Source organism: Chiloscyllium punctatum, chromosome 33 (genome assembly GCF_047496795.1).
Source record: "Chiloscyllium punctatum isolate Juve2018m chromosome 33, sChiPun1.3, whole genome shotgun sequence".
Taxonomy (NCBI): domain Eukaryota; kingdom Metazoa; phylum Chordata; class Chondrichthyes; order Orectolobiformes; family Hemiscylliidae; genus Chiloscyllium; species Chiloscyllium punctatum.
In genome coordinates this window covers 73,163,495-73,188,163 of record NC_092771.1, presented here as the reverse complement: position 1 = coordinate 73,188,163, position 24,669 = coordinate 73,163,495, and the positions used below count along the sequence as shown (strand labels likewise).

At 45.7% G+C, this 24,669-nt stretch overlaps 1 long non-coding RNA gene across 1 annotated transcript; it reads right to left on the bottom strand.

The window, feature by feature from the left end:
• Positions 1–9,390: 9,390 nt before the first annotated feature.
• On the bottom strand, positions 9,391–23,552 carry LOC140458622 (uncharacterized). Its single transcript, XR_011953622.1, has 3 exons — positions 23,427–23,552; positions 19,381–19,509; positions 9,391–9,503 (listed from the first exon to the last, which is right to left on the bottom strand). It is a non-coding gene; the product is annotated as an uncharacterized lncRNA (long non-coding RNA).
• Between the last annotated feature and the right edge of the window lie 1,117 nt (positions 23,553–24,669).

Genomic DNA, 24,669 nt, shown 5'->3' with positions numbered 1-24,669 from the left:
ATTGCGCAACTAGCTAGAGACATAACTATCGCAGAGCGACCGTGTAATGAAACTTAGTGAATGAGTAATGTCACCTGCAGAGATCCTTCGGGAAATTGTGATAAGGTGCAGTTTAAAGAAATATAAAGTTTTAAAGTGAATCACAGAAAGGACAAGCTACAACTAGAAACAAAAATAGCCAGTTACAGAGGAGAACTGACCAAAGTAAACGGGCTAAACAGACAAACGTGTGTCAGTAAATGAACAGTGGAAAACATTTGAAGGAACAGTGTAAAACACTCAACAAAAGAACATTCAATTGAAACAGTAAAAACCTCAGCAAAAAATTCCCACTGATCCTTCACTCAGGACAAAAGGGATCATACTAGATTATGAGGCTGAGAAGATCACCAAACAGTACTTAAAATCCTGAAGAGAGAGAGTGTTTTAGGAGTAAATGTTAATGGATTGCAATGGGTCTGCTCACAGGAGGGGGGCTGTGGGAAGGGGAGCCAGGGTCAGGGTTCATTGACACGATAGGAACAGGGAGAGGTGAAGGTGCTGGAGGTGGTGAGAATGTTACAGAGAGTGGTCAGGGTCGGAACGGTGTTACAAAGCCAGTACGGATTGCTGCAGCTGGAGGGGTTTGCAAAGGTAGGGAGGGACATAGGTTTTTTTTTGAAATATTCATTCATGGGATGTGGGTGTCACTGCCAGGAACAATGTTCTTTGACCCTTCTGCTAATTACCCAGAGGGCAGCTCAGAGTCAGCCATATTGCTGTGGGTCTGGAGTCACATGTCGGCCAGACCAGGTTAGAATATTTGATGTCTTTCCCTAAAGGGGGTTTGTGAACTAGATGAGTTCTTCCCACTGATCAACAATGTTTTAATGGTGGCCCCATCAATGTCTTTTACAGCCACAACATGACATCCCAACTCTTACTCTTAATGCTCTCCCGAATGAAGGTAACCATCCTAAATGCCTGCTTCACCAGCCTGTCTACCTGTGACACCACATTCAAAGAACTGTCTACCTGCATCCCTGGGTCTCTGACTGAGAACACTACCCAGTGCCCGAACATTAACTGTACAAGACTCACCCTGGTTTGTTTCACCAAAATGGAACACTTCACATTTATCTAATTAAACTCCATCTGCTATTCTTCAGCTCACTATCCCAGCAGTACTGTTCATCCTGTTGTATAACAGATAACCTTCTTCACTGTCCACTTTCCCACCAATTTCAGTGTCACCCAAAACAATTACTTACCAGGAAACCAATATTTCCATCCAAACCACTTATCCAAATGACAAACAACAGTGGGCCCACTCCACCGCTGGTCACATGTCTCCAGTCAAAAAAAACAACATGTCTCCCACCACCCTCTGTCTACAACCATCAAGCCAATTTTGTATCCAGTTCACCAGCTCCTCCTGAATGCCATATCCTTTTAAACTGGGTAATAAGCTCAGGTCAGTGTATCAGACAGAACACAGAACGCAGAACAGTTCAGCCCAAGACCCTTCACACATGTTTTCATGCTCACCTTTTATCCGACTAAGATCAAACTAACCTACATACCCTTCATTTTACTATCATCCATGTGTCTATCCAAGAGTCTATTAAATGTCCCGCATGTGTCTAATTTTACTCCCACCATTGGCAATTCATCCAACCACCTACCATTCTCTATCCTCTAATCCATCCTCCATTCACCTGAAAATTATGCTGCCTTGTAATAACCATTTATTCCATGGGAGGAAAGGTCTCTGACTATTCACACTCTGTGTGATTCTCATCACCTTGTTCACCTTCACCAAGTCGCCCCGCCCCCTTCTTCACTCCCATAAGAAAAGCCTTAGCTCCCTCAACCTTTCTCCATAAGAAATGCCCTCCATTCCAGGCAGCATCCTGGTAAATCTCCTGTGTACACTCTCTAAAACTTGCCCATCCTTCCTGTAAAGACGGGACCAGAACTGAACACAATATTGCAAGTGTGGTCTCACCAGGATGTTATAAAGATGCAGTAAAACCTCACGGCTCTTACAGTCAATCCCCCTCTAAGAAAAGCCAATGCAACATATGCCTTTTTAACAACCCTATCAAAGTGTGCGGCAACTTGAGGGAATAATTGACATGCACCCCATGATCTCTGTTCCTCCACACTGCCAAGTATTCTGCCTTTCACCCCGTATTCTGTATTCAAATTCGACCTTCCAGAAAGAATCACTTCACACTTTTCCAGATTGAACTCCATCTGCCACTTCCAGCCCAGCTCTGCGTCCTGTCAATATCCCATTGCAACCTCCAACAGCCCTCCACATTCCCCACCACTCCACCAACCTTAGTGTGATTGGCAAACTTACTAACCCACTCTCCAACATCCACATCCAACTCATTTACAAAAATCACAGAGAGCAGAGTCCCAGAGCTGATTGTTACAGAACCCCACTGGTCACTGAGCTCCAGGCTCAATACTGTCCATCTGCTGCCACCCTCTGTCTTCTCTGGGCCATCCAATCCTGTATCCAGACAGACAGATTTCCCTGTATCCCATGCCTCCTTATTTTCTGAATGAGCCATCAAAGTATTCTGCCATATCATCAAATAATTCAATAAGGATTGTGAGGCATGACCTGCCCCACACAAACCCATGCCGACTGTCTAACCTTTAACTAAGGATTTATGACTACTTGGAAAACCAGTCTTTAGAATCCTGTCCAATAATCTGCACTTCACAAACATAAGATTAAATCTGTAATTCCCAGGATTCTACCTCCGTAACATGGACCGGACTCTACAAATCTTCCCTCCTCTGCCATGTTCCCCAGAAGGGCACTGGAGGGTGGTGGGGGGTACAGAGGTAGTGAGGGATATCAGGGCAGGAGGATGTTGCAGACATTAGGAGGGTTGCAATGCCAAAAGGAGGCTTCAGTAATTGTGAGGTTTCATGATGATGAAGGTATTTGAGGAGGGAGGGAGGGAGGGAGGGAGGATTGTGGGGAAATGACAGATTTCACAGTTTAGGTGGTTTGTTAGGACTGCAAGAGGTTACTGAGTTGGGGAGGTTAAAGCACTGGAGGTTGTTACATAAACATGGTTTTGGTTGCAATGGCAGGAGGAGGATTCAGGAAGCTGGAGAGTATGGGGTCTGAACGAGGTTACACAAATGGGAAGAGTTGTCAGGAGTGGAGGTGTTTACAGAGACAGCAATGGTCTGATCTGGAGCAGAGGACCCAGATTAGGAGGGATGTGGGAAGTGGAGGTGGTTTCACAGGGAGGGAGGACCATAGACCCACAGGAGGTTACAGGAATGTGGAGAGCGCTGTAGGGCTGACAGGGGTCCATGGAGATGGGAATGTTGGGAGGGATGGAGAAGTTTACAGGGATAAGGATGTTTGTAGGACAGGGCTGGATTATACAGACAGGGAGTGTTTTAGGGAGTTGAGCAGATTACAGAGATAAAGATGTTTCTATCGACTGGAAGAACAAACAGATAATGAAGATTATCATGACTGAAGATGCTTATAGATATAGGAAGTCTTAGGTTCTGGGGGTTATTTAGACATGGAGGCTGTGGAATCCGGATCCTTCTTTCAGAGATTGCGGTAGAAATTTTGGTTGGAGACAGTTTCACAGATAAGGGAGCATAGCACAAACAGGAGGAAGTTCCTGAGGTAGGGAGTGTTGGAGGGGAGGTTGATGTTTACACAGATAGGGGTGTAAGAGCTGGAGAAGGTTATGTAGATTGGTAGATGATGGAGAGACTGGAGGAGCTTACAACGACAGGGTGGGTGATAGTGACGCGAGGATGTTACACAGTTAATGAATCTGGTAGGAACAGGATCGGGAGAGGCACAGGCATTGGAGTGGGATATACAGATCGGAAGTGTTGCAGGGACCTGAGAGGATAACACACATAGGGATGGGGGTAGAGTCCCCACAGACTGATGGCGTTTTAGGGACTGGAAGAGGTTATGTAGACAGGGAGGGCTGGAAGAGCTGCAGGAGCTTATGGTGAGTTGAAGAGTTGGAGCAGTTCACAGAGGAAGGGTTCTCTGACAGGAGTAGGTCACAGATAGTGAGGGCTGTGTGGCCTGAGAAACTTAAAGAGAGGGAGAGCTTTTGGTTCCGGAAGATATTACACTCACAGGGAAAGTTGAAGAGACTGAAGCAAAAATGCATGGAGAAGGTTACACAGATAGGGAGGGATGTAGGACTGAGGGTGAATACACAGACATGGAGGGTCGTATTGTTATACGCAGCTGAGGGGGATAGGGACTGGTGTAGGGATTTACACAGAAAGGGAAGGTTGCGTTTTTGGAGTATGTGATATTGATACAGACAGTGTTAGGGAATGATTAATGGACTACAGAGGAGCTCTGAGACAATGTATTATGGGGAGTGGAGGAGATTACAGACACAGAAATGGCTGTCGGTTTGAAAAGAGCTTCTACAGATCCTCAGTGCAGTAAGACTGGAAGGAGGTTACAATAATAAGGGTTACCTACACGTAATGACTTTTTTGATATAGAGAAAGTCTCAGAATGGGACTGTCAAAAGAAAGTATAGACACTCCAGATGAGTTTCGATGTCCGGAACGTCGATTCTCCTGCTCCTTGGATGCTCCTTGGATGCTGCCTGACCTGCTGCGCTTTTCCAGCAACACATTTTCAGCCCTGATCTCCAGCATCTGCAATCCTCACTTACTCCAGATGAGTTTACAGAGACAAATTTTTTTCGGGGTTTCATGATGGAACAGTGATTGGAAGTGCTGTAACAAATGGCAAGAGTTATAGGGAAGGTTCTAAAAGCAGGAAGAGGTGACAGTCATATCGATCGTGGTAAGGACTGGAGAAGCTTACATAGGCAAGGAGTGTTTTAGAGTCTGTTGGAGATTACACATATATGGGGAGTATTGGGGATGAGGCAAGGTTCAAGAGAAAGGGATGGTTGACAGGACTGGGCAATAATCTGACTAGAATCTCCACAATGTGGATACAGGCCATTCGGCCGAACAAGTCCACACCAACCCCTCTAAAGAGCATTCTAACCAGACCCATCCCTCTCCCTGTCCAATAAACCCTGCATTCCTCATGGTGAACTCACCTAAACCATACTTGCCTGAATACTACAGTCAAGTTATGATGGCCAATCACGTATCGTGCAAATGTTGGACGATGGCAGGAAACCAGAGCACCCAGAAGAAACCCACACAGTTAGGAGGGAGCACATGCAAAGTCCACACAGACAGTCGGCCAAGGCTGGAATTGAAGCCAGGTTCCAGGCACAGTGAGGCTGATTATACAGAGCACTGCAGAGATTGGACTAGGTCACAAAGTTCACAAGGGTTTATTAGAACATGAGGAAAAAATAGTCAGGAACAGGAGATGCTTACATAGATGGTGTCCATGAGAGGGACTGGAGGAGGTTAACACAATAGGGAGGGTTGTGCATTCTCTCGACAATTAGAGGTAGGGATGGTTGGGGAGACTGGATGAAGTTAGTCATACTCAGAGTTGTACACACTCTGAGTAATGGCAGATGGAGTTTACTTCTGATCACTGAGAGGTAATGCACTGTGGGAAGTCTCATAAGCGAAGGATATACATCATGAAGGGTAGGTCCTCCTGGAGAACTGAGTAACACCGGGACCTTGATGGGCAAGTCCCTGGATGTCTGAAGGTGTCAGCACAGGTTGACAGGGTGGGGAAGGCACCTAAACTGGGAGCAGGAGGGGGACCCACATCCTGATGGGGCGAATTGTTAGAGCTGCTTGAGAGGATATAATCTAATCTGGCAGGGTGTTGCACCTTAAACAGTCATAAAGCCAGAAAGAAGATTGAGGTTGGTGCACAAATTAAAGATAGCAATTTCAGCAGACAAGGCAGGCAAGAACATAGCAGGAAATGGGGGAGGGGGAACTGATGATTAAAGTGCATTTATTTCAATGCAAGGGGCCTGACAGCTAAGGAAGATGAACCCAGGGCATGGATTGGAACATGGGACTGGGATATTATAGTTATTACAGAAACACAGCTGAGGGAGGGACAGGACTGGCAGTTCATTGTGTCAAGGTGGAGATGCTACAGGAAGCATCGAAGGGGAGGCAAGAGAGGACGTGTGGTGGGGGGTTTTCATTGCATGAATCATTACATCAGTACCTAGAGAGGATATTCCTGTGGGATCACCCAGTGACACTATGTTAGTGGAACTGAGAAATAAGAATGGGTCATCACTCTGACACGATTGTCCTACTGACCCCGAATAATCAGTGGCAGACTGAGGAACAAACATATCAGGAGATCTCAAATATCAATCATAATAATAGGGCTGTTATGGTTGGGGTTTTTAAACTTTCCAAACCTTGACTGGGACTGCCAGTGTTCAGTGTTTGCAAGGGAGGAATTTGGTAATTGTGTTCCAGAAAACTCCAATCAATATGTAAATGGCCTGAAAAGAGAAAGGGGCAAAGCCTGACCTCCCCTTGGGAAACAAGGTCGGGAAAGGGACTAAGGTGTGAGTGGGAAAGCATTTTGCCAAAGTGACTCAAGTCTATTAGTTTGAAAATAGCGATGGAAAAGGACAGGGCTGGTCCACAGGTTCAAGTTATAAAATGAGGCCAGACTAATCTTGATAATATTTGCCAGGAACTCTCAAAAGGTGATTGGGGAGCCTATTTGCAGGGAAAGGGAAGTCTGGCAAATGAGAATATTTTAAAAGTGAGATAAACTGATCGATCAGCGCCAGCATTTTCCTGTTTGTGTGCAGGTCAATGCTGACAGCATTAGGGAACACTGGCTGTCGACTGAGGGGCTGATCAAGGAAAAGGGGGCAACATGTCAGGTATAGCCAGCTGGATCAAGGGAATCCCTGAGGATCACAGGGACTTTAGGAATACACTTTAGGTAGAAATCAGGAATGCAGAAAGGGTACATGAAATAGCCTCAGCAGAGAATGATAAGGAGAATCCAAAAATGATTGTATAAAAATATTAAGAGTAAAAGAGTAACTCGAGACAAAATAATGCCCCTTAAAATCAATGAGACCATTGGTGTGTGGAACCGCAGGATATGGCTCAGACCTTAAACACATTTTTTGCTACAGAATGTATTGTGGACAAAGACCGGGGAACTCAGGGAACAAGAGTAATACGTTAGACCACATTTGGAGTTCTCTGTAATTCCAGTCTCCCCACTATATGAAGGATGTGAAAGTTGAAAGTGTTCAGAAAAGATTAACAAGATGTTGCCAGGATTGTTGCTGAATAAGCTGGGGTTATTTTCCCTGGAGCATAGAAGACTGGAGGGGTGACCTGACAGAGGTTTATATAAACATGAGGGGTATGGATTGGGTAAACAGTCAAGGTCTTTTCCCAAGGGTTCGAGAGTCCAAACCTAGACAGCATAGGTTTAAGGTTGAAGGGGAAAGGTTTAAACGGCACTGAAGGGACAGCTTTTTTATGCACATTGTGATGTATGTATGGAATGAGCTGAGAGAGCAAGTAGCAGATACTGATACTATGACAACATTTAAAAGGTACCTGGATGTGTATATGAATAATAAGGGTTTAGAGGTACATGGGCCAAATGCTGGGAAATGGGATGGATTTATTTAGATCTTCTGGTTAGCATAGATGAGTTGGACCAAAGGGTCTGTTTCCATGCTGCCCATCTCTATGACTTAAAAAGAGGCATGTTATAGAAGAGGTGGTGCTGGAGATTTTACAACACAAAGGAATGGAAAGACCCAGGACCTGATTAAGTGTATTACAGGACATTGTGCAATGCTAGGGAAGAAATTGTGGAGCCGCGAGCAAAGATATGTGTACCATTGACAGCCATGTGTGATGTGCTAGGAAGGCTGGAGGGTGGCATAGTGGGCAGTGAAGGAGGTTTTTTGAGATTACAAAGGGATCTTGATGAAATGGGTGAATGGGCTGAAAAACTGTAGATGGTATTCAATCTGAATAAATGCGAGGTAGTGCACTTGGTAAAACAAACAAGGGTAGAGCTTATACAATTGATGTTCAGGCCTCGGTTAATGTTTTAGAGCAGAGGGACCTCCGGGTTCAGGTACATAATTCTTGAAGTTTGCATCACAGGATGGATAAGACAGTGCTTGGCATGCCTGGCTATTGCTCAGTCCATTGAGTGGAGGATTTGGGACGTCAGGTTGAGATTGTGCAGACATTTATGAGGAGAAAGTGAGGACTGCAGATGCTGGAGATCAGAGCTGAAAATGTGTTGTTGGAAAAGTGCAGCAGGTCAGGCAGCATCCAAGGAACAGGAGAATCGACGTTTCGGGCATAATTCCTGAAGAAGGGCCTGTGCCCGAAACGTCGATTCTCCTGTTCCTTGGATGCTGCCTGACCTGCTGCGCTTTTCCAGACATTTATGTGGCCTCTTCTGCACTCCTCTGTCCAGTTCTGGTTGCCCAGTTACAGGGAGGATATTATTCAGCTGCAGAGGGTTCAGCAGAGATTTACCAGGACATTGTTGGATATGGAAGGCTTGAGTTCTGAAAAATGGGGGCTGAGTCTTTTTTCACTGGAGCCTGGAGTTTGAGATGTGATGTTATGAAAGTTTATTTTAGAAAATGAAATATAGATCGATTTAATGGTAGTTGCCTTTTCTGTAGGATGGGGGAGTCTCAAGAGGAGGGACTACATTTTTAAGGTTAGAAGAGAGAGATGTTCAAAAAAATAGACATGGGGGCAAATTGTTACCCAGAGGGTGTTTTGATTGTGGAATGAACTTCCTGAGGAAGGGTGGACGTGGTTACAATTACAATGTTTAAAAGACAGAGATACTAAACAAATATTTTGCATCAGTTTTTACTGTGGAAAATGATATGGAATATATAGAATGTAGGGAAATAGATGGTGACACCTTGCAAAATGTGAACCCTTGAACTCTGTGGGAAGCTAGAGAAGTGATAACTGGGCCTTTTGTTGAGATATTTGTATCATCGATAGTCACAGGTGAGGTGCCGGAACTATTATAGGAGTTAAAAATTACTGAAGACACTGGTGCACAAGCCATGCCATAGGCACAGAGTTGCAGAGTAGTGAGTCTTAGCACAGTGATGGAGGGAGAACACAGAACAGAAAGATCCCAGGCAGCATTCCCAACCTCTCGTCGTAGGCCTGCTTGCCCCTCTGTTGTCCTGATGCTCACTAAGACAGCACAGGCCTGTACTGATAACTATGAACTTCCCATGCTCTCTCAGTGCAACGGAAATTAAAGTAGAGGTGGTGGTTGAGTCTGGGGTGTGTCTGTATCTGTACTGTGCTCCCCATCCAGCACTGTATCTATGTCATGTCCTATTAGCGACGTTTGGAGCCCTCTCATTGCTCCCTGCTCTAAGCACTATGAGTGATCTTACCTCACTGCAGGATTTATTGAAGGCTCCATATCTCCCTGCCCTTTGTCTCTCTGGCTGACCAACCATCTTCAGTGAGGTGATGGACGAGACCCCCAGCAATTGGGAGGTCTATTGAGTCAGGAACTTCCTAAATACCTACAGGAGACAAGGAAATAGACAGAATAGAAAATTAGACTGATGCAGTGGGGTTACACATGGAGAATGGAAATGAACCCCACAGATATCTGGAAAATCCCACTCCATCCCTGGGTTGTGCTGTTGCATTTCTCTGGAGTGGAGAATTCTGTTGGCTCAGGATCTGGAGTAACTGGAAGAGCGGGAGGCGCTGACAGAGGCAGCAATTAGACCCACACAGTGAGGGATACCACATGGAGAGAGACTGAGTGATATCACCAGAGTGCAGCAAGTTATCAAGATCAAACAATTATGTCGGAAGAACGGGTTTAGCTTCATGATGCCCTGGTGTCAGGGTTCAGGGATGGGCAACCATTGAGGAGGTGAGGTGATGGCTGAGTGGTATTACTACAGCACGTATCCAAAACCACAGCTAATGTTCAGGGGAAGAGGGTTTGAATCCCACCATCAGAAATGGTGGAGTTTGAAATTAATAATTTCAAAAATAGTAATTAACAATCCATAAATAAATATGAAACCATTGCTGATGTACAAAAATACAAAATACTTCTCCTTTCGAGAAGGACATCTGCTCATCATCACGTGGTCTACACGACAGACCCACAGCAAAGTGTTTGCCTCTCAATTACCCTCTGAAATGGCCGAGCAAGTTACTTAGCTTTAAGGCAGCTAGGGCTGGGCAAGAAAGGCTGGTCAGCCAGAGATACCCACATCCTATACCCGATTTAATAAATAATCCATTAGGATGGTCCCACTGGAACTGTACTGGGACCAGGGTCCTGGCCAATTATGTCGGTAGGTTTATGGGATAGGGCTTTAAACTGACACAGAGGATGCTGGGACAGGGTTCAGATGAAATGAGCTTTCCAAATGCAAAGAGAAAAGGTGAAGTATGGGAGCAGCATGGGAATGTGACTGAAGACAAGCAGAAAGGAACAGGATGGGACAGAGTTTAACTACATCAGGGAATAGGTCTGTGATAGGAAATTGTTGAAAAGAGTAAATTATGTTATTTTGGAATGGATAATGTCTCTTCAATAAGGTAGATTGATTTGTGACACAGAGATAAAAGAGGTTTAGACACCAGAGGGATATGGTTACAGGGCGAACAAAAGGTGGGCATAAATATTCAATGGTTCACCACCTTGTGCAAACTCAGGCAACGTGGGCAACGCTAATAATAATGGATAACAAAGGCATTACAGAGAAATCATTTGGTCTCAGATCATGAAGTAGAGTCAGTCTGAATGTACATTCTGGCTACTACTTGTCAAGGACACAAGCAGCAGAACAGTTTTGGCCACCAAACAGCATTCCATTGTTCATCACTGCATTAAACAGGAACTCATTGGAATTTTTTAACAAACACATTGTGATAATTTTGGGAAACTTCAATATTCACATAATCTGGGACAGTCACACTGGCAACAGTGATATTAGAAGAGGAGTTCAGGAAAAAAAAATTTCGGTGTTTTTTTTGAATAACAAATTGTGCAACTGGCTAGGGACATAACTACCTCAGAGCGACCGTTGTGTGATGAAACTTCGTGAATGAGTAATGTCACCTGGAGAGATCCTCTGGGAAATTGTGATAAAGTGCAGTTTAAAGAAATATAAAGTTTTAAAGTGAATCACAGAAAGGATAAACTACAACTAAAAACAAAAACAGCCAATTACATGGGTTTGAGATGAGAACTGACCATGGCAATGAGGCGAAACAGAGTGAAATATGTGCCTGTAAATGAACAGTTTGAAGGAACAGTGTAAGTCACTCAACAAAAGAACATTCCACTGAAACAGACAAAATCTCAGCAAGAAATTCCCACCAGCCCCTCATTTAGGACAAAATGGATCATTAGATTATGAGGCTTTGAAGATCACCAAAAAGTACTTAAAATCCTGAAGTGAGAGAATGTTTTAGGAGTAAGTGTTAAAGGGATTGCAAAGGGTCTGCTCGCAGGAGTTGGGCAGTGGGAAGAGGAATCAGTGTAAGGGTTTGATGTCACAAAAGGAACAGGGAGAGGTGAAGGTGCTGGAGATAGTGAGAGTGTTACAGAGAGTGGTCAGGACCTGAACAGTGTTACAAAGCCAGTCTGAATTGTTGCAGCTGGATGTGTTTGCAGAGGTAGGGAGGGACATACTTATTTTTATTTATTCATTCATGGGATGTGGGTGTCACTGTTAATTACACAGAGGACAGCTCAGAGTCAGCCATATTGCAATGGGTCTGGAGTCACATGTTAGCCAGGCCAAGTTAGAATGTCAGATGTTCTACACAAAAGGAGGTCAGTGAACCAGATGAGTTCTTCCCACTGATCAACAATGCTTTTATGGTGACCTGACCAATGTCTTGTACAGATACAACATGACGTCCCAACTCCTACTGTTACTGCTCTGCCCAGTGAAGGAAACCATCCCAAACACCTTCTTCACCAGCCTGTCTCTCTGTGACACCACTTTTAAAGAACTGTGTACCTGGGTCACTGATTGACAACACGACCCAGGGCTCTAACATTAACTGTACAAGTAACACTCTGGTTTGTTTCACCAAAATGACACACTTCACATTTATTGAATTAAACTCCATCTGCTGTTCTTCAGATCAGTACTATCCCAGCAGTACTGTCCATCCTGCTGTATCACAGATAACATTCATCACTGTCCAGTTTACCACCATTTCACCAAAAACTTTACTTAACTTACTTAACAATATTCCCATCCAAACCATTTATCCAAATGACAAACAACAGTGGGCCCACTTCACCGCTGGTCACATGTCTCCAGTCAAAAAAACAACATGTCTCCCATCACCCTCTGTCTCCTACCATCAAGCCCAATTTTCTGTCCAGTTGACTAGCTCCTCCTGAATGCCATATCCTTTTACACTGATCTGAGCTTATTACCCAGTTTACCATACGACACGCAGAACACAGAACAGTACAGAACAAGACCCGTCGGCCATGATGCCATGCCCATCTTTGACTGTAAGATCAAACTATCTTACATACCCTTCATTTTGCTGTCATCCATGTGCCTATCCAAGAGTCCGTTAAAATGTCCCGTTCCACCCACCCACCATTCTCTGTGTAAAGAACCTACATCTGAAATCTCCCCTTACCCATCCTCCAATCACCTTACAATTATGCCCCCTTGTACCATGTATGCCATGGGATAAAGAGGTCTCTCACTGTTCACTCTATCTTTGCCTCACACCATCTTGTTCACCTCTACCAAATCACACCACACTCTTCTTCACTCCAATGAGAATAGCCTTAGCTCCCTCAACCTTTCTTCATAAGACATGCTCTCCAGTCCAGGTAGCATCCTGGTAAATCTCCTCTTTACCCTCTCTAAAGCTTCCACATCCTTCCTGTAATGAAGGGATCAAAACTGAACACAATATTCTCATTGGGATCTAAAGAGGACTGTATCGAGCTGCAGCATAACCTTATGGCTTTAAAACTCAATCCCCCAGCTAATGAAAGCCAATACAACATATTCCTTCTTAACAACACTCTCACAGCTTGGTGGCAGATTTGATGGATCTCTGGTCATGAAATCCAAGATCCATCTGTTCCTCCACACTATTCAGTATTCTGCCTTACCCCTGTATTCTGCATTCAAGTCTCACCATCCAAAATGCAGCACTTCAAACTTTTCCAGATTTGACTTTATCTGCCACTTCTCAGCCCAGCTCTACATCTTTTCAATGTCCCATTGCAACCTCCAGCAGACATCCACACTATTCACCACTCCACCAACCTTCGTGTCATTAGCAAACCTACTTACCCACTGTTCCACTCACACATCCAAGTCATTTATAAAATCACAAAGAGCAGAGATTTTTTGACCTCTCCCTGCAGAAAACCACTGGTCACTGATCTCCAGGCTGAATGATTTCCATCTGTCATCACCCTCTGTCTTCTGTGGGCCAGGAATTCTGTATCCAGACAGGCAGGTTTCCCTGTATCCCATGCTCTGTACTTTCTCAATGAGCCGTAAATGTGTTTTGTCACATTCTCAAAGGATTCAATAAGATTTGTGAGGCATGACCTGTCCCTTACAAAGTCATGATGACTTTCTCTAATCAAACTATGGTTTTCCAAGGAATCATAAATCATGTATCTCAGAGTCCCCTCCAATAATCTGCACATCACAGACAGAAGACTGACAGGTCTGTGATTCCCAGGATTATCTCTATTCCCTTTCTTGAACAACGCATGGCTGATTCACCTAACCTGCACATCTTTGGGCTGTGGGTGGAAAGCGGCGCAGCTGTCGGAAACCCACGCAGACATGGAGAGAATGTGCAAACTCCACACAGACAGTCGCCTGGGGCTGGAATTGAAATCGCGTCCCTAGTGCTGTGAGGCAGCAGTGCTAACCACTGAGCCACCGTGCTGCCCCATGTAACTCTCTAGAGCTTCTGATCCTTGGTTCCTCAAACTTAAGTTAGCTTCCTTCTTCCTCTTGACTAGATGTTCTACATCCCTTGGAACCTTGTCAAATGCTTTGCTGAAGTTCATGTAGACAACGCTGACTGCTCTGCCTTCATCTATCTCTTGGTCAACTCCTCGAAGAGTCAATCCGGTTTGTGAAACACGGTTTCCCACTCACAAAGCCATGCTGACTATCTCTAATCAGCCCTTGCCTTTCCAAATATATGTAGTTCCTTTCTCTCAGGATCTCCTCCAACAACTTACCCAGCACTGGCTCACTGGTCTGTGATTTCCTGGCTGCTCCCTGCAGACCTTAAGTGATGGAACAGCATTAGCCACCCTCCAATCCTCCGGTAACTCATTGTGTTTATTGATAAAATAAATATATGTTAGGGTCACTTCCCCAGATTCCCACAATATTCTAGGATCGACCTAATAAGTGACTGAGGATTTATCTACCTTTATTTATTTTAAGATTCCAGCACTTTTTCTTCTCTGGTGAGGATTCTTTCCAAGACATCGCTATTTATTTCCCCAACTTCCCGAGCTTCCATGTCTTTCTCCACAGTAAATTCTGACAACATTATTTTGTCTAATATCTCACCCACCTCCTGAAAGTTAAGGTGCCCTATTCTCTACCAAGTTACTCTTTAGCCTTTATTGAAACTTGTGTAAAGGTTTCTGAAAATTCAAATAAACCGTATCCTCGGTACAGCTGTTCTTACACCCGTATTTACTCTGCTATTTATATTCACGCCAATAAAAATAAAATCCAACAGGCTCAAAAACACATTCTCTTTTTATTAAAAGCGTTTCTAAGGGTCCAGTTATTGTTCATTGACATATCCTTTCAAACATATTTCAGCTCCCGACCTATTATCAGGTTAACACGGTTTGGTTTCAGACTGGCAGCAGAAAGGGTTATGTGAGTTCGTGTTTATCAATCTGAAAAATGGAGCTTACAGGTTCAACAGGTAATAGGGGTTTTGGAAATAGGGAGGGTCGTGGGGACTGAAGGACATTATGGAGACAGGGAGTGATGTGGGGACTGTATGAGATTATGGACACAGAGAGTGCAGTGGTGACTGAAGAACATTATGGAGATAGGGAGTGTTGTGGGGCCTGAAAGGGGCCAAAGAGATCTGCAGGGCTGTTGGGCCTGAAGGAGGTTGCACAGATCAGGAGTATCATGGGGACTGAAGGAGGTTACTCTGAACGGGAGGGTCGTTGGGTCAGGATGTGATTATGGAGATAGGGAGGGTCGTGGGGCCTTTTGGAGGTTATGGAGTTAGGGAGGTTTGTGGGGAATGATTCAGGTTACATGGATAGGAAGAGTCATGGGGACTGAAGGAGTTTATGGAGAGAGGGAGGGCTGTGGGGACTGAAGGAGGTTACATAGGTAGTAAGTTTATAGAGAAGCACAGGAAAGAAGAGCAGGTATCAGCCATTTGACTACAGAGGTGGTCCCACCATTCAATATGATCACGAGTGATCATCTAACCCAGTACAGTATTCCTGCTTTCACACCTTACTCTGATATTATAGTGACTACTGGCATTTAGTGATACAGCGGGCTGTAGTAACTGGGACAGGGGGTGGGAGGGTGTCTTTCAGAGATAGGGTTGGTTGTGGAAGCTGGGGCAGGTGACAGACACAGGGTGGGTTTTAGGAATGGGACAACTCTACGTAGATTTGGAGGAATGCAGGGATGGGACGTGATAACAATCACAGGGAGGATTTTGGGAGATCGATCTGAGACGGGTACAGCTGAGAACAGAAGTGAGTCAAACAGTCAGGGCAGGCAGGGACAAGGTAGGACTAATAAATTAAACTGCATTTATTTCAATGCAAGGGGCCTAACAGGGAAGGCAGATGAACTCAGGGCATGGTTAGGAACATGGGACTGGGATCTCCTAGCAATTACGGAAACATGGCTCAGGGATAGGCAGGACTGGCAGCTTAATGTTCCAGGATACAAATGCTACAGGAAGGATAGAAAGGGAGGCAAGAGAGGAGAGGGAGTGGCATTTTTGATAAGGGATAGCATTACAGCTGTGCTGAGGGATAATATTCCCAGAAATACATCCAGGGAAGTTATTTGGGTGGAACGGAGAGATAAGAAAGTGATGATCATCTTATTGGGATTGTATTATAGACCCCCAAATAGTCAGAGGGAAATTGAGAAACAAACTTGTAAGGAGATCTCAGCTATCTGTCAGAATAATAGGGTAGGTATAGAAGGGGATTTTAACTTTCCAAACATTGACTGGGACTGCCATAGTGTTAAAGGTTTAGATGGAGAGGAATTTCTTAAGTGTGTACAAGACAATTTTCTGATTCAGTATGTGGATGTACCTACTAGAGAAGGTGCAAACCTTGACCTACTCTTGGGAAGTATAGCACAGCAGGTGAGTGAGGTGTCAGTGGGGGAGCACTTTGGGGCCAGTGACCATAATTCTATTTGTTTTAAAATAGTGATGGAAAAGGATAGACCAGATCTAAAAGTTGATGTTCTAAATTGGAGAAAGGCCAATTTTGACGATATTAGGCAAGAACTTTTGAAAGCTGATTGGAGGCAGATGTTCGCAGCTAAAGGGACAGCTGGAAAATGGGGAGCCTTCAGAAATGAGGTAACAAGAGTCCAGGGAAAGTATATTCCTGTCAGGGTGAAAGGGAAGGCTGGTAAGTATTGGGAATTCTGGATGACTAAAGAAATTGAGTTTTTGGTTCAGAAAAAGAAGAAAGCACATGTCAGGTATAGACAGGATAGATCGAGTGAATCCTTAGAAGAGTATAAAGGAAGTAGGAATATACTTAAGAGGGAAATCAGGAGGGCAAAACACGGACATGAGATAGGTCTGAAAAATAGAATTAAGGAGAATGCAAAGGGTTTTTACAAATATATTAAGGAAAAAGGGTAACTAGGGAGAAAATAGGGCCGCTCTAAGATCAGTAAGGCAGCCTTTGTGTGGTGCCACAGAAAATGGGGGAGATATTAAATGAATATTTTGCATCGATATTTACTGTGGAAAAGGATATGGAAGATATAGACTGGAGGGAAATAGATGGTGACATCTTGCAAAACGTCCAGATTACAGAGGAGGAAGTGCTGGATGTCTTGAAAGGATTAAAGGTGAATAAATCCCCAGGAACTGATCAGGTGTACCCTAGAACCCTGTGGGAAGCAAGAGAAGTGATTGCTGGGCCTCTTGCTGAGATATTTGTATCATTGATAGTCACAGGTGAGATGCCGGAAGTCTGGAGTTTGGCAAACGTGGTGCCACTGTTTAAGAAGGGTGGTAAAGACAAGCCAGGGAACTATAGATCGATGAGCCTGAACACAGTGGTGGGCAAGTTGTTGGAGGGAATCCTGAGGGACAAGATGCACATGTATTTGGAAAGGCAAGGACTGATTAGGAATAGTCGACATGGCTTTGTGCGTGGGAAAACATGTCTCACAAACTTGATTGAGTTTTTTGAAACAGTAACAAAGAATATTGAGGAGAGCAGAGTGATAGATGTGATCTATATGGACTTCAGTGAGGCATTCGACAAGGTCCCCCATGGGAGACTGATTAGCAAGGTTAGAACTCATGGAATACAGTGAGAACTAGCCATTTGGATACAGAACTGGCTCAAAGGTAAAAGACAGAGTGGTGGTGGAGAGTTGTTTTTCAGACTGGAGGCCTGTGACCAGTGCAGTGCCACAAGGATCAGTGCTGGGCCCTCTACTTTTTGTCATTGACATAAATGATTTGGATGCGAGCATAAGAGGTACAGTTAGTAAGTTTACAGATGACACCAAAATTGGAGGTGTAGTGGAGAGTGAAGACGGTTACAACAGGATCTGGACCAGACGGGGCAATGGGCTAACTGGCAGATGGAGTTTAATTCAGATAAATGCGATGAGCTGCATTTTGGGAAAGCAAATCTTAGCAGGACTTATACACGTAATGGTAAAGTCCTAGGGAGTGTTGCTGACCAAAGAGACCTTGGAGTGCAAGTTCATCGCTCCTTGAAAGTACGGTCACAGGTAGATAGGATATTGAAGGTGGCATTTGTTATGCTTTCCTTTATTGGTCAGAGTATTCAGTACAGGAGATGGGAGGTCATGTTGCGGCTGTACAGGACATTGGTTTGGCCACTGTTGGAATATTTTATGCAATTCCGGTCTCCTTCCTATCGGAAGAACTGTTGTGAAACTTGAAAGGGTTCAGAAAAGATTTACAAGGACGTTGCCAGGATCGGAGGATTTGAGCTACAGGAAGAGGCTGAACAGGCTGGGGCTGTTTTCCCTGGAGCTTCGGAGACTGAGGGGTGACCTTACAGAGGTTTACAAAATTATGAGGGGTATGGATAGGATAGGATAAAATAGACAAAGTCTTTTCCCTGGGGTCAGGGAATCCAGAACTCGAGGGCATAGGTTTAGGGTGAGAGGGGAAAGATATAAAAGAGACCTAAGGGGCAACTTTTTCACGCAGAGGGTGGTACGTGTATGGAACGAGCTGCCAGAGGATGTGGTGGAGGATGGTACAATTGCAACATTTAAGAGGCATTTGGATGGGTATATGAATGGGAAGGGTTTGGAGGGAGATGGGCCGGGTGCTGGCAGGTGGGTCTTGATTGGGTTGGGATATCTGGTCGGCATGGACGGGTTGGACCGAAGGGTCTGTTTCTGTGCTGTACATCTCTATGACTCTATCACTCATAGAGGTTATAGAAATAAACTGTGTGGTCGCATCTGGAGGAGATTAAAGGTATAAAGGTTTGGAGTTACCGAAGGAAATTCCATCAATCGGGACCAGCAGAGTTTACAGAGACTGAGTGTGTTTTAGAGACAGGAAGAGTTCATAGTCATCATTAGAAATGGAGAAACTAATTTATGAGAGAAGCAGGGTCACTCTGCTGTGTGCCCAGAGACAAGGAGGAGTCTCACAGCTGGAGGAGGTTACTAAGGTACAGAGCTTTTTTGTTGTCGTGACGGGAAGGTTACAGAGATCATGAAGGTAGTAGGAGTTCAAAAAAGTCACAAAGACAGGGAGGTTTTTCAGGTCTGGAAAGGACTACACTGACAGGGATGGCTTAAGGAACTGAAGAGTTGTTTTTCTTCAGTTAAGGAGAGATGTGACAGAACCCGGGATTAAAGGCAAAGGCAGAAACTTGGAGAGTTTTACTGATATGAGGAGCGTACAGGGATAGGCAGAATTGTAGGGGCTGATAGAGATAGGGAAAATGGTATCGATGAAACAGACAATGGAGAAACTGACAGACATAGGGAGGGTTCTGTGGAACAGATGAATTTACAGACAAGATGGCGATAATGAAGCCTGAGAACTTTCTCATGTTCCTTGCCCAGCATTGTTCCTACATCATGCCCTCAGGGTCTGAATTAAAGCCCACTAACTCCTCCCTGAGCTGTTTACTGAGAGTGATCTTACCGGCTGCAGGATTTATTGAAGGCTCCAGAACTCACTCTCCATCTCTCTCTGGCTGACCAACTGTCTTCAATGTGGTGATGGACGAGACAGGAATTGGGAATTCTGCTGAGTCAGGGACATCAGGAATACCTACAGGAGACAGAGAAGTAGACACAATGGGAAATTAGACTAATGCAATGAAGGTTACACATGGAGAATGGCACTGAGTCCCACAGAGATCTGGAAATTCCCAGTCTCCATCCATGGCCTGTGCAGTTGCTTCCCTCTGGAGTGGAGAATTCTGTTAGCTCAGGATCTGGAGCAGCGGCACGAGTGAGAGACACTGACAGAGGTAGCAATTAGACCCACACAGTGAGGGATAGCACATGGAGAGAGACAGTGATATCAGCAGAGTGCAGGAATGGATCAGGATCACACAATGGTATCATCAGAAGTGGTTCTGACCAGTGAGCACTGCTACCAATACTCAGGGAGGACGGAGCTATTTTATTGGGATAGGCTCCTCTGGTACCACATTATGCAGTGTGCTATAAATGGACACAGATGTGAAGGGGGACAGGTCTGACGTGAATGGAAATTCCCAAGTCCAAAGAGAAAGGTTGAAATATTGGAACACCATGGAGATGTGAATGAAGACCAAAAGAAAGAAACAGTAAGGGACTGAGTTTAATTAACATACAACATTGTCAAACAGATTTGTGACAGGAAATCATTGGTTAAAATAAAGTAAATGCCATTTCCGCCCCTCACAATTCCTCATATACCACAAGTGACATCACTTCCGCCCCTCACATCATCGCTGATGTCACACACTCAGCGACTTCCACGCCCCCCCCCGCCCCACTGCCGTGTTTGTCACCACTTCCACCCCCACCAACGCCACTCATCTGCATTCTGCTGACACCCCCCCCAGGTCCCACCGTCACCATTGCTACCCCCAGAACCCTGAGGGGAACCCCACCCCTGCTCATGACTCCATCCCCATTCCCCCTAACACCACACCCACTCCAGTTACAGGCTCCGTCACCTCCCCCAGCTCCACACCAACGCTTGGTCCCAGCTCCCAGGCCTGCCGAGTTTTCACCATTCCCTCTGACCTCCCCCTCACTGAGGACGAACGATCAGTCCTCAGCAAAGGCCTCACCTTTATCCCCCTCTGTCCACACATCAATGAATTTAATACACGCCGTGACATCGAACACTTCTTCCACCACCTCCGGCTCAGAGCTTACTTTTACAATGAAGACTCCCGCCTATTTTCTGAGGGCCCCTTTGCCACCCTCCAATAAACTCCATCCACCTGGACACCCCGCGCTGGCCTATTACCTGCCTTTGATCTCTTCATTTCCAACTTCCACCGAGACATTAACCGCCCCAACCTATCTCCCCCCTCCCCCACTCCAACCTCTCACCCTCACAACGTACAGCCCTCCACTTCCTCTGCTCCAATACCGACCTCACCATCAAACCAACAGATAAAGGGAGTGCAGTGGTAGTCTGGTGCACTGACCTCTACACCGCTGAAGCCATGATGCCAACTCAAAGACACCTCCTCCTACCACCCCCTCTACCATGACCCACCTCCCATCACCAAACCGTCATCTCCCAGAGGATACAGAACCTCATCACCTCAGGAGGAGATCTCCCACCAACAGCTTCCACCCTCATTGTCCGGGATCCCCCACTGCCCGGTTCTACCTCCTTCCCAAGATCCACAAGCCTGACCACTCTGACCGAACCATTGTCTCAGCATGCTCCTACCCCACTGAACTCATGTCTACCTACCTCAACATTGTCCTGTCCCCCAGTCCAGGAATTACCCACATTCATTCGAGACACCACTCACGCCCTCCACCTCCTCCAAGACTTCTGTTTCCCTGGCCCCCAATGCCTCATCTTCACAATGGATATCCAATTCCTCTACACCTCCATTCACCATGACCAGGACCTCCAAGCCCTCCGTTTCTTCCTCTCCCGACGTCCACAACAGTACCCTTCCACCGATACTCTCATTTGTTTGGCTGAACTTGTCCTCACCCTTGAAAATTTTTCCTTCAAATCCTGTCACTTCCTCCAGACCAAAGGGCTAGCCATGGGCACCCGTATGGGCCCCAGCTATGCCCGTCTCTTTGTTGGCAACGTAGAACAGTCCATCTTCCGTAGTTACAATGGCACCACTCCCCACGTCTTCCTCTGCAACATTGATGACTGCATTGGCACCACCTCGTGCTCCCTCGAGGAGTTTGAGCAATTCATCAACTTCACCAACACATTCCACCCTGACCTTAAATTTACCTGGACCATCTCTGATACCTCCCTCCCCTTCCTGGACCTCTCAATCCCCATTAATGACAACCGACTTGACACCGACATTTTTTACAAACCTACCGACTCCCACAACTACCTCGATTACACATCTTCCCACCCTACCGCCTGCAAAATTCCCAAGCTCTATTCCCAATTCCTCGACCTCCGCCGTACCTGCTCCCAGGTGGGCCAGTTCCACCACAGAACACATTAGATAGCCTCCTTCTTTCGAGATCGGAATTTCCCTTCCCACGTGGTAAAATATGCCCTCAAACGCATCTCGTCCACATCCCGCACCTCTGCCCTCAGATCCCACCCCTCCAACCGTAACAAGGACAGAACGCCCCTGGTGCTCACCTTCCACCCTACCAACCTTCGTATCAACCAAATTATCCACCACCATTTCCTCCACCTCAAAACGGACCCCACCACCAGTGATATATTTCCTTCCCCACCCCTCTCCACTTTCCGCAAAGACCATTCCATCCGTGACTACCTGGTCAGTTCCACGTCCCCGAAAATCCCACCCTCCCTTCCTGGCACCTTCTCCTGCCACTGCAGGAATTGCAAACCCTGCACCCACACCTCTCCCCTCACCACCATCCAAGGCCCCAAAGGAGTCTTCCACATCCAAAGTTTTACCTGCACATCCACCAATATCCTTTATTGTATCCGTTGCTCCCGATGCGGTCTCCTCTACATTGGGGAGACTGGACACCTCCTAGCAGAGCACATTAGGGAACATCTCTGGTACACCCGCACCAATCAACCCCACCGCACTGTGACCCAACATTTCAACTCCCCCTCCCACTCTGTCGAGGACATGCAGGTCCTGGGCTTCCTCCACCACCACTTCCTCACCACCCGACGCCTGGAGGAAGAACGCCTCACCTTCCGCCTCGGAACACTTCAACCCCAGGGCATCAATGTGGACTTCACCAGTTTCCTCATTTCCCCTTCCCCCATCTCACCCCACCTCCAGCCTTCCAGCTCAGCCCCGCCCTCATGACCTGTCCTAATGACCTATCTCCCTTCCCACCTATCCACTCCACCCTCCTCTCTGACCTATCACCCCATCCCCACCCCCATCCACCCATTGTACTCTTTGCTACCTTCCCCCATCCTCCACTCTGACCTATCACCTTCTTCCCCACCCCATTCACCTATTGTACTCTATGCTACTTTCTCCCCATCCCCACCCCCTCTCATTTATCTCCCTACTCTTCAGGTTCTCGGCCTATGTTCCTGATGAAGGGCTTTTGCCTGAAAAGTCGATTTCCTGCTCCTCGAATGCTGCCTGACCTGCCGTGCTTTTCCAGCACCACTCTAATCTAGACTCTGGTTTCCAGCATCTGCAGTCCTTGTTTTTACCTTAGTGGAGGAGTAGACTACCGAGATAAGGCATGTTGTAGACACTGAACTAAGTTACAGGGATAGGGATGGTAATCTGGAATGCAGTACATTTCAAATATGTGGAGGGACTATCGGGAAGGGAGGAGGTTACAGTGATAGGATCTGTTATAGGAATTAAAAATTATTGAAGACACTGGACCACAAGACATGCCAGAGACACACTGTTGCAGAGTAGTGAGTTTTAATATAACAGAACTTACATTGGGGTGGTGATTGAGCCTGGGGTGTGTGTGTACTGTGCTCCCCTCTAGCACTGTATCTATGTCATGTTGTGTTCACAGAGCCCTCTCATTGTCCTTTGCTCTGTGCACTGTGGGTGACCTTACCTCACTACTGGATTTATTGAAGGCTCCAGATCTCCTTTCCCTTTGTCTCTCTCTGGCAGGCCAACTGCTTTCAATGAGGTGATGGACGATCCACCCAGCAGCTGGGAAGGCTATTGAGTCAGGACTTTCCTGAGTACCTACAGGAGACAGAGAAATAGACAGAATGGGAAATTAAACAGATGCAGTGAGGGTTACACATGGAGAATGGCACTGAGTTCCACAGAGATCTGGAAAATGGAGCGATATTAAGTAATAGTCCCAGATTGCTGGAAGATGTCAGGATCACACAATTGTGTCGGAAGAATGGGTTTCGCTTCATGATGCCCTGGTATCAGTGCTCAGGGATGAGCACCCAGTGAGCAGGTGAAGTAATGGCCTAGTGGTATTATTGCGAGAGAATGTATCCAAAACCTCAGCTAATGTTCAGGGGAGGCAGGATTGAATCCCACCATCTGAAAAGGAGACATTTGAAATCAATAATTTTAAAAATAGTAATTAACAATCCACAAATAAGTATGAAACCATTACTGATGCACAACAAATCCAAACACTTGTCCTTTAGAGAAGGACATCTGCCCATCCTCACGTGGTCTGCACAACATCCCCACAGCAAAGGGTTTACCTCTCAATGACCCTCTGAAATGGCCGAGCAAGTTACTCAGTTCAAGGGCAGCTAAGGCTGGGCAAGAAAGGCTGGTCAGACAGAGACTCACACATCCCATACCTGATTTTTAAAAAAAATCTATGAGGATGGTCCCCCTGGAACTGTGCTGGGACCAGTGTACTGGTTATTCATGTCGGTAGGTTTATGGACAGGGCTTTAAACTGACAGAGAGGATGCAGGTGAAAGGAGCTTTCCCAATCCAAAGGGAAAAGGTGAAGCAATGGAACAGCATGGGAACGTAGCTGAAGACAAGCAGAAAGGAACAGGATGGGACAGAGTTTAACTAAGATTGTACATCAGCAAATAGATTTGTGACAGAAAATTGTGAAAGAGAGTATATTATGTTTTGTTTGAGCGGACAACGTTGCTGCAATAAGGTCGATGGATTTGTGACACAGAGATATAAGAGATTTAGACACCAGGGAGACATGGATACAGGGTGAACAAAAATATTCAGTGGTTCGTAATCTTGTGCAAACTCAGGCAAAATGTGCAACGCTAACAATAATGGATACCAAAGGCATTACAGAGAAAGCATTTGGCCCCAGATCATGAAGTAGAGTCAGTCTGAATGTAAAT